Source organism: Pinus tabuliformis, chromosome 3_1, assembly GCF_031772625.1.
Source record: "Pinus tabuliformis cultivar Carrire ecotype Pingquan chromosome 3_1, CPIR1, whole genome shotgun sequence".
Taxonomy (NCBI): domain Eukaryota; kingdom Viridiplantae; phylum Streptophyta; class Pinopsida; order Pinales; family Pinaceae; genus Pinus; species Pinus tabuliformis.
Genome location: NC_142301.1, coordinates 429,752,628 through 429,770,568, shown reverse-complemented (window position 1 = coordinate 429,770,568; position 17,941 = coordinate 429,752,628).

Genomic DNA, 17,941 nt, shown 5'->3' with positions numbered 1-17,941 from the left:
TTTCAATCATGGGTGATTCGGATTTAGTTATCCAACAAGTGAAGGGAAATTTTGTCACCAATGACAAAAGACTAAGGACTTATAGGTCTGCTGTTGCTGAGGTACTAAACTTTTTCTCTGAATTCCAAATCACTAAAATTCCTAGAACCCACAATCTGCATGCTCATAGTTTAGCCACATTTGCAAGTACATGCAAGCTGCCTTTTGAGCCCCATCATTGTTTTACAGCTGAGGTAAAACATAGACCCTCCATTCCAAACAATGTTAATGATTGGCAAGTATTTGAGGATGACAAGCAAATAAACCATTTTTTAACTCTGCAACAAGAATTTGCAGGATTAAATATTGATACTGATACAGCAAGTCAATCACAAATACTTGATACAGCAAGTCAATCACAAATACTTGATGGAGCAAGTCCATCACAAATACAGTTTCAGAAAACTACTCACCCAATATCACCTAGAACAGCAATACAAATGCTAAATCCAACTATTTTCAATAAGGACAACATTCAGCAAATTCAATCAATTAATTGTGAGGAAGTGGCCAATGCTGAAACTGAAATCATAGAGCTGAAAGACAATTTTCTACCAACAGGCCTAACTCCACTAGAAGACATCTTTGACTCAAATGATATCCCCAGAAAACCAAAAATGCAGCCCTTAAATACAGCCATTGAAGAATGCAACATAGGTACAATTGACAAACCCAAAATAATTAAATTGTCTGCTTCTTTACCTCCTGACCAAAAGCCCAAATACATTGACCTCTTTAAAGAGTTCCAGGATGTCTTTGCATGGAGTTATGAGGACCTAAAGTCCTATGACACCTCTGTTATCCAGCATACAATCCCTCTTAAACCTGATCAAAAGCCCTTTAAACAAAAATTGAGGAAAATCAATCCTATGCTTCTCCCAGCAATGGAACAAGAAGTACAGAAAATGTTCAAGGCTGGCATCATAGCACCAATCAGATTCTCTGAATGGATCTCCAACTTAGTCCCTACAAAAAAGAAAACTGGGGAAATAAGGTTGTGTGTGGACCTAATAAATCTGAACCAAGTATCCCTCAAAGACAACTATCCCTTACCCAAGATGGATCACATTCTCCAAAGAGTGGTAGGGGCCTCAAGGATCTTATTACTGGATGGATTTTCAGGCTTCAATCAAATCCTGGTACACCCTGATGATCAAGACAAAACGACATTCACTACCCCATGGGGAACTTTCAAATATGTAAAGATGCCTTTTGGATTAAAAAATGCAGGGGCAACTTTTCAAAGAGCCATGGATATTGCTTTTGCCAAGGAGATTCATGACTTTTTAGTCATTTACCTAGATGACCTTACACCTTTCTCAAAATCAGACCAAGAACATATAAAACATTTGAGACAGATCTTCCTAAAATGCAGAAAATATGGAATTTCCTTGAATCCCAAGAAATCCCTGTTTGGTTTAGAGGAAGGTAAGTTATTGGGCCACATCATTTCTAAAGATGGCATTAGAATTGACCCAGATAGGATACAGGCTATCCTACAAATGCCCCACCCAAGAAATGTCAAAGAGTTGCAAGGATTCTTGGGAAAAATCAATTTCTTGAGAAGGTTTATCCCGAACTTAGCAGAACTAATCAGATTATTAAATAACATGCTAAAGAAAGATTCAAAAGTCAAATGGACTGTTGAAGACAATCAAGCCTTTGAAGGTATAAAACTGGCCCTTACCCAAACCCCAGTGTTGACCAATCCTCAGTTTGACAGAGAATTTATCATTTTCTCTTTTGCCTCCCAGCATACTATTGCTGCTGTTTTGTTGCAAAAAGATGACCAAGGAAATGAGAAGCCAATTGCTTTCTTTAGCAAAGCTCTTAGAGATGCACCTTTAAAGTATCAAATCATGGAAAAGCAAGCTTATGCTTTGGTCAAAGCCATTAAAGACTTTAGGATTTATATCTTTTATTCCCATGTTATAGCATATGTGCCAAGTCCTATTGTCAAAGACATTCTCACCCAAGAAAATTTAGAGGGTAGAAGAGGAAAGTGGATTGCCAGCATCTTGGAATTTGACATTGAGATAAAACCTACAAAACTAATAAAAGGGCAAGGCTTGGCTAAATTAATGACAGAAGCAAATTTCCAAGCCTTGGACATCAACCAACTGGACAGTGAACCGGAGCTGGCGACTCCAAAGATCAATGTAGCCTTTGAACAATCCCCTTGGTACTCTGATATATGTTATGTATTGCAAAACCTGTGTGCTCCCCCAGGATTGTCCAGAACTAAATGTAGGTTCTTAAAAATGAAAGCTTCTAAATTCTGTGTTATGGATGGAAATTTATTGTGGAAAAACCATGAAGGAATATTGCTAAACTGCCTAATTGAGAATGAAACTGACAATATCATAAAGGAATTTCATGCAGGTGACTGTGGTGGACACTTGTACTGGAAGTCCACTGTGGATAAAATACTAAGGGCTGGGTACTACTGGCCCACCATGTTCTCTGATGTCAAGAAATTCACCACCTCATGTCATAAATGTCAAGTGTTTGAGGGAAAGAGACAGTTGCTGCCACTTCCCTTGAGACCTATTGCAACAGAGAGACCTTTTCAACAATGGGGCTTGGATTTCATTGGGGAAATTCATCCCTCATCCTCAAGCCAACATAGATGGATCTTAACAGCCACAGACTACTTCACCAAGTGGATTGAAGTTGTTCCATGCAGACAAGCAAATGATTCCACTATCATTCAGTTTTTGGAGAACAACATATTGGCTAGATTTGGCTGTCCTGATAAAATAATAACAGACAATGCTGCTGCATTTAGATCCAAGAAAATGGTGAACTTCTGCCATAAATTTCACATCACCTTGGGCCATTCTACTGCATACTATCCCCAAGGAAATGGCCTTGCTGAGTCATCAAATAAAAGTCTGGTAAACATCATAAAGAAAGTACTAGAAGAGAACAAAAAGAATTGGCATAAGAAGCTTGTGAATGCCCTATGGGCAGATAGACTAACAACTAAAAGATCAATTGGGACCAGCCCATATGAGTTGGTTTATGGATTAGAGGCCAAATTTCCTTCATCACTAGGAGTGCCTGTTATGAAACTTCTTCAAGAAAGCCAAGCTGAACCAAATGATATGCAAAGAAGAATCAATCAGATCATATGTTTACAGCAAACTAGAGAACAAGTTTTCAGCAGAGTTCAAGTTCTACAAGAAAAATTAAAGAAGGCCTTTGATAGAAGAACTAAGGCAGAAGATTTCAACATTGGTGACAAAGTCCTCAAGTGGGATTCAAGAAGAGAGGATAAGGGAAAACATGGAAAATTTGATTCCCTTTGGAGAGGACCATTTGCTGTCCAAGCAGTACAAGGAAACAACACTTATTTCCTTAAGAGTCTCAATGAAACTGATTTGGATGAAGGTCCTGTGAATGGCAGGATGCTGAAGCACTATTTTGAATATCACCCATAAGTGCAGCCTAAGTGTTCCCTTGTACATATCCAGATGTATATATTATTTTCTGTCAACATGTAAAAATGCAATTTCTCAAAGTTTTCTTAAACTGCCAGCGAAGGGTGAATAGAATCAGAGGTCTACCAAGAAGACAAGCACACAATTTTGGCATTTCAAAGCAGCAAACTTCAAGATCGGCAAGAGCAGTCAAGGAGCAAGGCAATCTGACCTGCTGTTCTTGGTCTTTCAAATGAAACACCACCCCCATGTGGAGCCACTGTTAGCTACCTATACCAATAGGTTTCATATTTCATGATTGGCAATGAAAAGGTCCAAATATGCTATGCTTTGATGATGCAAAGATCACATATTTCCATAAGAATACAATCTGTGCTTATAGCTTGATGGTGACTAAAATTTTGATGGATGGTCCAACAGCCTAATCTGGATCATGCCATGTTTTGAATTTTCAGTTGTAGAATAGAGAAAGAAGTTTGTCCAAATTGTTTAATCTTGGCAGACAAGTAGTTGAGGTAGAGAAGAAAAGGCTCCCAACAGCTTAATCTGGGACCTTGGAAGAAATAAGGGTAGAAGTAGATAGAAAAACAAAAGAAAAAGCCAAAGAAAAGAAAAGGCAAGTAAGGGTCTGCAAGCCTAAGTGCACCCTCCAAGAAGAAACAAAAAATGCTAGGCAAAGTAGCTGGGTAAGTAGATGGGGTTGCAGAAGTGGTATTCATTTCAGATTTAACCTTGATGGTCAAGATGAGAAAAGAAAAACAAAGAAGCATGTCTAACTTCCCAATTATCCCTTTTCCCACTCATTACTAACATCCCCTCATCAATTGAATTGCTTAGAAAACTTGAGGTTTGATGGTGGTTTTATTCATTGAAAAGCCACATTTCTTGTCTAAAAATTCTTTTCATTTTGATCTACTCCCTAAACTAAGTAAGTTTCAAGTAAACTTAGTGATTTTCCCCCTCATTCACATATTCCCCCATATTAACTCTAACTCTATTATGTAATTCCCCTATGTTACCCTTTCCCTAGTATTATTAACACCATGGTGTATAAATCCCCAAACATTCTATAAATATCCTCCTTTTTTAGCATTATAGCTAAATATGTCTGTCTAAAGGGAGACTTTAGTCCACCTGGGACTATGGTCAACCCTGTCCTGGGGCTGCTCTAACCTTTGGTTATGACCAACAACCTCTCCCCTAAGCTCTCACCTTCCCTCTGCTCAGAAAAACCCAAAAAATCCCCAAAAACCTTGCTAAAAACCCCTTTTGTCCCTTTAACTCGCTTCATTGGCAAAAATACTCTAAAAACCCACTTTTCTCCTTTATCGAAAGTCTAAGCACCGGGCGCATTTTGACAAAACTATTCATAAAAAACCCATTGTTATGATTCCAATGGTTCGGGCGCTATATGGGTTTTATTGAAAATATATTAAAAAACCATCGAAATTCTTCATACCCCAATGATCTTCCGCTAAGCGCGCATCCCAAAAAATACATTTTTTAAATCCCGCCCCCTTCCGTATCGCTCGATCACTTCATCAACCCGTCAGCCGTCCGATCGAGCGCCTCTGATCGGACGGCCCTTATGCATATCGGGTTGGTCCCCATGCCCGACAGTTAGCGCCCGAGAAACTGACGAAGGGTTACGTCAGTCCTCGGCCACGCGTCACCTTCTCAGTCTCTCGGAGCGGCCTCTGACAAAACCGGGGCCGTATTGTAAGCGGTCCGAGAAAACCGTTACCACTGTTGCACTTACCGCCCGGTTTTGCTGGTCCCATGTCATGCCCACGTCAGAGCCACGTCGCCGCCACCCCGCCGTCGCATCACCTCATTCGTCCGTCCCTTCGCTGACATGTCCGCCACTTCAGCATATCCATGGACCAACCAGGACCTGCCACATCACCCGGTGACGTCATGCTGACGTCATCCGACTCCGACCCCACCCGATGACGTCATGCTGACGTCATCCCAAAAAGGCGCCAATATGACAAAAATCTATTTTTAGGCCAAAATTTTGTGTTTTTTCTACTTTTGCCGAAAGAGACTGTTGTTGTTCCTGCATGTGTTTGACGACCATACCAGCGCCAACCTGTACCATTCTACTCTGAAACCGCGGGCGCCTCCGTCGTACCTGCATTTGCAACTGTCAGTGGCAATCCGCAAGGTATTTCTCGAAATTATTCTCTGCACCTGGTTTTTATCCAAATTTCTACAAACAAACTGTTAAGGGAGTGTTAAAACACTAAATTCACCGTCTAGTATCCAGTAACCTGTACCTATTTCCCTCTGGCAAGGCAACAAACAGTTTACGAAACCTGCATTTGATTGAAACAACCTGAATTCACAGGTAGCTCGCACAATCGTGAGCTAGAAACCTCTGCTGGCTAAATTCACCATAGAAAAGTTCTGGTCAGCCCTGCTATTTGTCTTTATCAATCCGTTAAACAGTATTTTAATTGCTGTGTGCTTAATTCCCCCTCTGGTCCTTAAAATTCACACTTTCATTGTAAGGAATCACCTCTGTGTTGTTCTGCTTACTTCAACTAGTTCACCTGCAAGTCAGAAGCTTAATAGACCATGGAAACTCCAATTGCACTAAACATCAAGCCTCTCAATACCCCTCACAGGGAGTTAGAATGGAAAGCTCTGGGAGATATGGATTATCAGATGTTAGACTATTTTCCATTAGGCTCTAAATATAATATTCAGTTGCTAAATGAGTTGAAAGCCCAGCACCTTAGTGGAGCTGATATCCTAGGGATTTGGGAGTCAAACGTGCCCATCTACAACCTCCCCTAGGTAAATCCTATGCCAGAATTGATCCACAGATGCCAGGAGTGCTATGATCCATGCCAAAGAGCTGTTCTCAGCCCCACAGGCTCAATTCTGTTCCATATCACCCCAGAGAGCATAAATGAGATGCTGCATTTCCACACTGCAAAACCATTGACCCCCCTCTACATGCAGAACTTGATAAAGAAGGGGACTAAGTTGTCAAATGACCAGATCATCAAAATCAATCAGCTGTTCATACAACCAAGCTCTGAAGCGATCAGAACTCCTCCTATTGGATATGCATACTTAAATGAATTGGGCAGAATGCTAGTGGATTTGATCAGCTATGTCCTAGGGTTCAGGGGAGTGGAGGATGTGGATGATAGTATAATGGCAATGCTGTCTATATTCTCTCCTGGAAAGCCTCCAGCTGTACATTATGACTATGCCACATATATTGCAGATAGGATCCATGACCAGCTAATGAACCTGCAAAGGGAAAGACTGTTCAAATACACTTCGTACATTTACCATCTATTCTTGTTTTATCAACCAGGCAGCTTCCTCATTCCCCTGAAGCAAGTTAATGCCCAGGGGAATCCAAGGTCAGTTGTGTTTTGGACCTCTGTTTTTCATTGCACCTCTGCATCACCATACACATACTGTGAGTTCATAGACTTGTTCATTCATCCAGCTATGACATTATTGTATGATGTTTCTCCTCCAAGGTTAACTGATGACATGAGGAGAGTTCTCCATCTCTCCAAAACCTACAGCATTGGTAATTGGTACTTTTACCAACACCACACAGTGATCAGAGTATATGGCTGTGAGTTGAAGCCTTATAGGCTGCCAAGGTATGTCCCTATGAGACTTTTTGCCCTAGAATACTTCAGGCAATTTGGGAATGCCGACTACCTCCACTTCCAAAGCAAGAACAAGAAGGCGCAGTTGAAGGTAAGGAGCCAGCTAGGCCCTTTCCTATATAACAAAAGAGAGGAGGGATGGAAAGAGGCAAATAGTATCCTAGAGGCCCTCAAACTGCAAACTAGTTTTGAGTGGATACCCTATGACCCCAATCATTTTGTTTCCCTCAGGAGGATAAAATACAAATTGGGTACCTATTCACATATGAGGTTGCCTGAGATTGAGCAGTATGCCAATACATTGAGCTGGAAAAAGGGCACCCTAGAAGAGGAAATTACTAGTGAAGAGCTGCTAGAAAGAGAGGCTAGGAATATTCAAAAAGAAGCTGACTTGGAAACTTGTGGACAGGTCCCCCTCTCATATCAAAGAAAACTTGGAGCAGCTGCCTCATCCTCAACAACACATCAGCAAGCTGCCATGAATACTCCACAGACATCCAACAAAGGCAAAGAAAAGCAGATGGAACAACCACCTCCTATGACTGAAGAGCAAATGGAAACACTAGTGCAACAACAAGAAGAAATGATGCAGCAGGAAGTGCAGCAACAAACACAACACCAACAGCAAGAAGAACAAAGACAAGAGCAGCCTGTCCAGCAAGAGAAAACAGTGGAAGCCCCTAAATCCACTGAACAAACTGTGCCTCCAAGGCAAGAAACTTCAGCTGAGGCATCAATCCTCCAAACTCCACAAAAGGAGGATACAAGCAGGAAAACGGACAGAGAGACTCCCCTTACAACATCAGCAACTCATGGGGAGAAGAGACAGAGAATCAACCCCTTCTTAGAGGAAGAAATGCCAATGGGACAGTCTTTTGGTATGGTCCCACCCAGCAGGGAAGCATCAGCAAGTTCCTTTCAACAGGAACAGGATAGAGCAATGGGAGGAGAAGTGAGTTCCTCAAATCAGCAAAGGGAAGGTGGACTCAGCATTAAACAGCAGTTCATCGACATTAAGAGGAGAAATGAGCCCATCAAGATACAGCTGTATAACCATCTGTTAAACATGGCTCCCACCAATCAACAAAGACTCATGTCTGCATATGATGTGCAGGAAGGCAAAATGATCATGAGTCATTTTATGCCAACAGCAGTGCAGCCCCAATCTGCCTCTGACTACTTGAGGACTAACCTGGAGGTCCTTGCCAAGGATATCCACCCAATGGACAAAATAGAACTGCGCAAGCAAACGGGTGAGATGGTCTATGCTTCCCTGGCAGACCAAACATTGGATAACTACAGGCTACAAAATAGCCTTAACAACACAGCTGCTCAGCTTGAGTTGGAGAAAGCATCCTCTCAAGCAAAGGACAACAGAATTAGGTCCTTAGAAGACATCATCATAGAGATTGGGCATGATCCCAAAGATATCAAGGGCATACAAGAGATATTAAAGTTGAGGGATGCAGACATGGCAGCCTTGAGGAGAAAGATCAAACTCCCAGCCACAATTCACCCTCAAACAGATGATGTTTCCCAGCAAAGACATGATCAAGAGGCCACAACCTTGTTGGTATCTCTGTACAAGCAGCTAATCCAAACTCAAGAAAAGCTGGGAGAATCGGAGGCTGCAAAAGCAGCACTACAGGTAGCCTTGAAACAAAGAGAAGAAGGTCAAACCTCCCAGCCTCCTCCTGAAGTAATCAACCTTGAGGAAGCTGCTCCAACTACTGCTCCTCCTCCTCAGCAAACAGAACGTACAGCAACAACTACATCGACAGCTGCACCAACAACAGAGCAGACTCATAGTCTGGATATGCAGAAGCTTCAAAATGAAATTCAAGTCCTGGAAGCTCAAATGTTAGAGCTTAAATCAAGCCAAAGAATCTTTGGCTAAAGTAAATGAAAGGTATGATAAGAGCAAACAGAATGTGGCTGAGAAGGAAAGAGATATAAAAGCTCTCAAAAAGAGAATAACTGAGCTTGAGAAAGAGCTCACACTAGATAAGGTGACAGCAGAGCTCAAGACAGTCCTATAGGCCAATATTGGCCAGTCCATTACTGATTAGTGGCAGTTCATTGAGACCATAGATGAGCAGTCAGCGCTCATTACAAAGGAAAATAGGGAGATACACAGAGCAAGAGCAAGCCTTGGCAACATGCCTGATGCTGCCAATAGGATGATCAACATATTGAATAACAGGACAAGCTCTCAACTGACCACCATGGGAATTGCTCACAGGACTGAGACAATCTCAATGGTTAAAAGGGTCCTGACATTAAGAAACCTGGTTGGAACATTAGAAAGGAGAACCCAAGATATGCAGACCGAAATCAACAGGTTCATGGACAGGTTTCAGGTGTTACAAAACAGAGGCCTCCCCAGCATACTAAGCAGTGTGGGAAGACTGCTTACCCATGAAAATTATGCTAAAAGGGTCAATGCCTTTGCTGCTAGTCAAATTGCAGGACAGCCCAGCACTTCAGCAGAATCAGGGCCAGCATCAGGGCAGACTCTCTACAATAGGGTGGAAAACATGTTTTTCATCATGAACGAGATCAATCATCTGTTCGATGTGCCTCCAAATTTCTATAAATATACAGAAGCAGATGAAACCATAGAGGCAATTGTGAAGCACCAATTGCCCACACAGGAAGTCTGGAATAGATTGACACAACTAATATTATCAAGCCAGAACCTGTAATGTCAAGTTTTTTTCAAATTTATAAGTGATCATACACGCGGAAAATTTTGGTAGATAAGCATACAAAGGAAGGATGAAAGGCTGAGCCAACTCAGCAGGGCTATTCGGTCACCACAGCAGCAAGCACAGTCACAGGTGGCAGGGCCGAGAAGATACAGCGCAGCAAACGTAAAGACACATTTTTCAGCATTTAAGCAAAGCATTCCAACCGACTCAGTGACCTCCAAAGGTCAAAATATCCTCTGACAGACTTAAAGAGCAGTTATGTTGTATTCAAAGCTGTAATAACTTCTTTTCTACTTTTCTGTACGAAGTAATGAAGATATTTCTCTCTCAGATGACTCAATGCCTGAGATATTTTGTATAAACATTTCTATAAAGTCCCCTTCGCATGAGTTTGCAAGGGGTGGTTGTTGATTTCATTTCTATATTTCGGTTGCTGTACAAGTCTCAGAGAAATAATACAAAAGGTGGATGGAATTTCCAAAGCTCTGTGTTCCTTGATGCACTGTGGTGGCTGGCTGAATGTTACAGGATTCCTGCATGTTTCATAGCACAATAAGTCTTCTTTAAACCTCTGCGTTAAATGTTTTCTAGTCTTTCATTTTCTTTCATGTTTGTGAGTTTTACACTTAATGGCAAAGTAAAAGAATAGTTCCAGGATTTAATCACAGATTACCCTGAACTCAATCTAAGCTGTTATAAATGTTTTCTTCCAGATAGAGTAAATAAGGTGTAATTCTTAATTGCTACACTTTCAAGCTATATCTTTCACTGTGATAAATATTTTCAGGAATTCAAGTTTGCTCCTGAGGCATCTATCTTTTCCCCAAACCCCAGCTTTAGTGGAAAATTCTTAAATGCTTTCCACTGGTTGTTCACATGTCACCTTCATAATCTAACTTTGTTATATGAAATATTTAAATGGCCCTGTAATTCCAATAAATCACCTCAAGGTTTCTAAACACTTATAGCCACAGACTCCATTGCCCAATGAAATAAACTTATCTGCAGATTGCACACTTCAAGTACAGAAAGATATCCCTCAACCAAAGCACAAAACTAAACACCCTCATTTCATAGCTAGCCTAAAACACCATCAAAACAGAGACAAATTATAAAGAGAGAGCCCTCTCTGATTACAGTGTGGCTAGGCACTGTAATCCAAAGATTGGTTAGTGGTTACCCCGGCCGTATTCCCTTGGGAGTCATAGGGAACAACCTGGGTGTTAACAACTTCCACAAGTATGGTTGGCCTAATAATACATCAAAAACATCAAGGGGAGCAACGTCACACAATACTTCATTTGTGAAGGGTTTGATGTTGTATGGAAGGCGACACTGCTGGCTCACGTGAAGATCCCTTCCTTGGTGAAGCCACCTGACAGTGTACGGTTGTGGATGTGTTGTGGTCGGTAAGCCCATCCGCTTAACAACCTTTGCTTAAATGAGGTTCTTTTGGCTCCCGCTATCGACAATGAACTGTAGTGGGGAGCCCTTTACCAACATCTAGGAGTGGAAGAGGTGCTCCTCCTCCGTTGGATCTTCGGGTTCCTCCTTCTAGATCTTCGCGGTGGTAATGGTGGTGTTGGGCTCCACAATGATAATCTAATTCCCTTTGTCATTCCCCTTATTGGGTTCTGACTCAGAGTTTGAACATGCATCTGATTCTAAAGACTTTAGCTCAGCCACTAGTGACTGCTTCGCCCGACACTCACTTGTCTTGTGAGTGGAGCTCTTATGGAACTCCAACCACTTTCCCATGTCCTTCTTCGGCTTCACGGTGTTGTGCCTTATTTGCAGATCCAAAGTCTCGCTTCTTCTTTTTAAACTTCTGCTCAATCTTGACAGTGTATCAGTACATCATGCCGAGCGAGGAGATGTCCAAGAACTCCATCTCATCCTAGATGTACCTGTGTAGGCAGCCATGGTGAAGGGTATGAAAAATATTGGTAAACTCCAGCATGTCTTGGTCCCTTACCTACCATAGCATGGTCCACTTTATGTATTTATCCTCATAGCTTTTAACAGGGTAGTATTTCTCCTTGATGGAATTCTAGAATGAATTCTAAGTGGGTGCAGCTGAAAGAAAGTGAGTTTGTACTTTAATCCTTCTGCTCGAAGTAGGTCCCCCACCAGTCCTTGACGTGGGGGGTGGCTTTGAGAAGAGCAAAAGTAATCTTTTCCCGGCCAGAAGAATCATGAACATAAAGATACCCTTCTAGCAGATTTAACCATTTATCTACAGTGTCTGCATATATCTAAACCTAAAATATGGGAATGTCAAAGTTAACTTGTACCTTAAAGGGTGTGATGCTTCTAGAGTAGCTATTGGAAGTAGATGTGTCGCCCCTGGGCAACTGCTGAAGGATTTGGGCAAAGTTGTCCATCATCACGTTCCTTTGTCAATCGAGGGCCTCTTCGAGCAAGATTTTGATAGGATCTGTTGACCCCTCGTATTTCTTTTCATTCGCCATGGGGCCATCAGGATTTGCGAGGCTGTTCTTGCAAAGGTTCGACCAGTTCAATCCCTAACTCCTTATATCCTGACCTCGTTGGGGACATGCAAAGAAAAATAGAGAAAGTGTAGACCGCTTCGATACCACTGATTTGGATTTAAACAGGAACAATAAAAATTACAGAGATAACCATAAATACAGAGATGCAACAGAAATAATACTTCATTTCATTAATGTAAAATACTCAAATATGCTTACAAACAGAAATGGAAATAAACTAGCTCGGGCAATGGTAGCTTATCTCTAAGGAGATATGTAGCAGCCACATGTCTCTAAACTATCTTACAATGAGGCTCAAAGGCCTATTTATTGTTGAAAAATAATGGAGAACCCTAAACATCCAAAACCATAACCATAGGAGCTGAAGCACCAAACTATGGGCCCCATTTTGGGTAAATTGTTACATCAACTTCCCAGGGTCGTAACTTTGGCATATGATCTCCGTTTGACGTGCACAATACCTCGTTAGAAATATCTATCTGAGGACTACAACTTTGGGATGAGAAACATCGGTCTATGGACCCATGTTGCTCTCAATGTTCCCACAAAAAATCGTTTAGGGCCTCAAGACGGCTCCGGAAGTTTGTGACCTGAAAAATTACTAAAAATAGTAAACTGTACTGTAATTAAGGAAACTGAAAAACTGAAAGAAACAATAGTAGGGGTCCAAGTGGAATTGGTGGGTGGCCACCAATATCCACCTGGATCAAACACTTCCTGGAATCAAATGAACAGCATGATCATGATCACAAATAGGTGGGAGGCCTTTGGGAGTCTCAAATACCTTGGAATGATTGTCCAAGACTTTTTGGAGATCTGGAGAAATAGATGATTTTGATGTGGGAACCTCTAGCGAACATAATTATGCAATTATGCCTCATTGTTCTTTCTTTAGAAGCTTTGTCATTACATTAGAGCTGATCATCTTTCCTTGTTTCCCTGTGATACCCCTTAATTCAACTTCCTTTCCTTCCAAAGAAAATTTCATGAAAATTTCTTGAATATTGAAAGATATTGTACCCAAGGATTGTAGCCATTGGAATTCTAGTACAACATCAGAACCGCCCATTGGAATGGAAAGAATTGGGATATTCAATACATATTATCCCATGGATAGCTTCATATTATGGCACTTTCTAGAGAAATTTATGGTTCCTCCACTTGCAACCATCACTTGAAACTCTCATGCTGGATATATGAAGCAATTCAATTCCTTGGATATCTTACAATGAATAAAATTATGGGTACTTCCCGAATCAATCAACACTATTGCCTTTTTGTTCTTGATATTTCCTTATATCTTGATAGTTTGAGGAGTGGTAATTCTAGCCAGTGCATTACAAGATATGACCAGATTCATTTCTTCTTTCTCTAGGGTTTGTTCCTGGTGTATATCCTCTTGTTTTTATGTTTCTTGTTCCTTTTCTTCCTCCTCTTCACAATCTATGTAAAATAATTTCTTCTCAACACACTTATGAACTTTAGTGTATTTGCTATCACAACTCTAACAGAGCCCTTTTTCTCTTTTTTCTTCCAATTGTTGTGGTGTCAACCTTGTAGGTTATGGAAGGCTATGGGAAAAAACGCTTCCATATTTATAGTTGTGAGTGGTAGAATTCCTTGTGGCCATAATTTTTCTTCCCATTTTTCTTGCCAACTTGAATGCCTTCTCCAATGAATAAGGTTCCCAAAGGTGAACCTCATGTTATATGTTATCCTTTAAAGTCCTTATGAACACATCAATCCTATGCTCCTCTAGAATATCTTTTACCCCTATATTCAATTTTTGGAAGTCCTCAATGTGCTCCATCATTGAACCCTTTTGTTTGAGATTTATCAATTGGCTAAAAAAAGTGTTTCTTTTTGTATCCTCATAATGTGCTATCATTTCTTCCGTAAAAATTTCCCAGGTGACAATTTGTTTACGAGAGTAAAGCCATCGATACCATACAAATTGATTTGGTTCCAAATATAAAGTTACAATGCGTACCTTTTGTGTGTTTGCCACATTATGGAGATCAAAATATTACTCCATCTGTAGTATCCATGTTACGGGATCCTTGCCATCAAACTTCCTCATATTGATAATTTGAACATTGTGGGTCTTCAATCCACCGTTAGAGTCTATGAAATCATGATTAACATTTCTTTTGTTCTCCTCATGAGGTTCCTTTACTACCCTTTCGCCATTAGTAAGCATTTCTTGTAGAAAATTTGTTAGATCTATCTTCAAATCTTCCATGTGTCCTTTAAGGTTTTTCTTTTATACCATATGTCTTAGCTTCCATGCCTATCTTCAAATCTATCTTGCCTTTAAGTTTTTATTCTATACCATTCATCTTAGCTTCCACGCCTTTCTTTAAACCCTCCATCTTAGCTTCCATTCCTTTCTTTAAACTATCCATCTTAGCTTTCATTCCTTTTTGTGAGAGTGAATTTTGTTGCACTCCTTGGATCATATCTTCGAAAATATAGCGAGACAAGATCTGAAATTTGGAACCGAGGTTTAGAGAGATTTTGGCTCAGATGGTTTTTTTTGCCTTCTGAAACATCGCAGAAAAAAATTTATAGCGAAAATTCCACGATGACCTATTTGGAGTAGCAAAACCCTAGAATCCAAAGCTTTGATACCAAATGTTATGCAACCAGCTTACAAAATAGAAGAAAATATAGATCAATGCCTTCAAAATCAACCTCTTCAAGGGGGAAAACTCCTTTACATTACACAAATGAACAATTCTTGGATGATACAACTGACAAAACCTCCTTTCTATATATAGGAGTCTAAGGGGTCACAATATCATCAAATCTGACATAACAATAATAATATATGGTCACAACAATAACAATAGTGGGCTTTTATGGGGAACAATAATAACAATATGGGGACAATATGGGCACAACAATAACAATAAGGGCTACAATGACAATAGTAATGGGGGGAATATCTAGTATTATAGCGACCTAACATATTAATTTTGTAGGTTATAAAATGATTTTGTATTTGTTCCATCTTTCTCCGTGTCTCTCTAGAGATATTGCAACCCCAAATCTCACATGCATATAATATAGCAAGAGTGACAAGAATATCAAAGAGGATTTTTTTTAAATCTCATATCCAAATAACTACTCACTTACAATTCCTTCCATGCCCAACATGGAGTTGAAAAGATGCATTCTAAAAAATATTAATGACAAAAAACATGTTAGGAATAAAATCACAAAGCAATAAAATAAAAATGAATGTAGAAATAAAACACAACAATGAAACAATACAAGGAAGACACCACGGTTCATCTGATTTAGGCTACATCCATGGAGAAATATCCATTCTTTCCTTTTATTCCATCTAAAAAAAATGAAGGGATACAACTTGTAGCACATCCACTAAAACCTCCTCTTTTCTTTCTCACATTCCCCACCCTCTAAATTACAATGCACTCTCAATAATACATAGTTGTAATATAATTCCATCATGAAAAGAAGGTTTCCTTGTAGAGAAAAAAAACCTTAACATAACATCTACCTGCATTAGATTTGTGACCTAATGATGAACAATCCAGATTGACTATGAACTTGCAATATTTTACAATGTAATTTTTCTGAAAGTTTCTCTTTGGGGATGCTACCCCTGGATCCCTACCAAGGGGGGATCCAAAGAATTTTCACTATCCCATGGACCCCTCAATGACAATAGTAAGGGGGAAAGCCCCCATACACCTGTCGTAAAGAAATGGGGTCCAAAGATGGATAAAAACAAGACCTTTGAATTAGGAAGATAATTAGCCTCCACAACCAACAATCTTCCACTTGCAAACTAATTATAAAAACTCCACTGAAACTATGATTGTTGGACCATGTCTCAAATTTGGACCTAACTAATTTCAAATCTTCATCGTCATGCTTGAAGTCTAAATAAAACTGAGTGGAAACTTAGTTTCTCCTTTGTTACTACCTTCAGTAACATGTTTGCAACATTTTTCCAATATGTAACTTTTCTAAATTCAGTTATCCATATTCCAAAATTGATCATATGAAATGGTACTTGACGTAACACTACCTCCCACCCCCTTGAGTTACTCGTAGGTAGTAGAGGGTGTTACTTCAAAATCTACTCAATCTCCTTGATCTATTATGAAGATGGGGTCACATAATCCTCTTTTTTTCTAACCTCCTTAAAACTTAAAACAAACACCACTGTCACTTTAGGTTTGTCAAGAGATATTCAAAGATATAAATATTATCTCAATATGACTCCCATACTAAAATTCATGCCTATTTGAAAATTGAGCCCCTTTCAACCCCGCCACATCAACATGCCCCACCACATGGCACTACTAAGTAGCAAGTGTCACTCTTCCACATCACAAAACTCCCACATGGTCCCTTCCACATCACAAAAATCACACATGGTCCCTACCGCATCATAACCCCATAGTGCCTCGCGCCATTATTTTGAAACAACCCCTTTTAAAATTTCTGCACATTTCGTCTACCATGACTTCTATTAACTTTGTGACTTACCATTATTAACACTAAAATTCATTTCCATAGTTCCATGGTCTATGGTGATGTGTCACCTAATAACGTCAAATCCTTGTTTCACATTTAGTATAAGCGACACCACATGCCATCACCCATGTGTCACACCATGTCATCGATCTATCCATATCTCTAGTCTCCCTACTCCTTACAGACATCATGTCGATTTTAGGGTGAGTTCACCCTAGGATGTGGTGTTGTTTGATGATTCCACATTTCAACCAAAAATGTACCCTTTGGCCATCCAATAGGGCCGAAACAACCTAACATGTGTAATGCCACATGGGTGACACATAAAAAATATCCCTCATCACCTACCACATGGAGTCCACATAGACTTTCCTAACCTACGTGGCACTTGTCACCTATCCATTTCCAAGGGTTCCCATAGGGTGAAGCCTTTCGTGAAATTTTAATATTTCACATTATACAAAATAAGGGGTTGACAACATGATTCCTCCACTAAGTTCCATATTCAATTCTCTATTCCCCAGGACAGATATATACCATCCCACTACCACACCACAACTAGGTCTTGTGCCAACAAAGCATGGAGTGACATGAAATTTTTCAAGAAGTGATAGAGGGGAGAGTTATTCCCCAACTTCTGTCAATAGCACTTGGGCCATTTCAAGCTATCTGCCAAGGGTGGAAGGGCACGTCGCATCATAACAAATTTCACCCAATGATGGGGAAATCCACATCTCACATGGTATGTCTATTACACTTGCTCCCAAGGGTAGCTAACACGCACTGGTAACTGAGGTGGAGTGCAGCAGATCATGAAATCTCACGTCGAGTGATGAATATTTTCCAGTATTTTGACCACCAAAATTCATCGAATTCCGAGGTCCTGTATATAAGAATACATTTATATTGCAAAATCATTCATCATCCAAATGCAAGTTTGTATCTTTCTTTACACATGATTAAAAACTTCAAGTCTCTATCGGGCCATCCTTAGATCGAAATGTGGCTCATGAGGAATATGATACATTAAAATTTTTCATATACATCCATCAAGCATAACATCCACAATGTTTGACCTG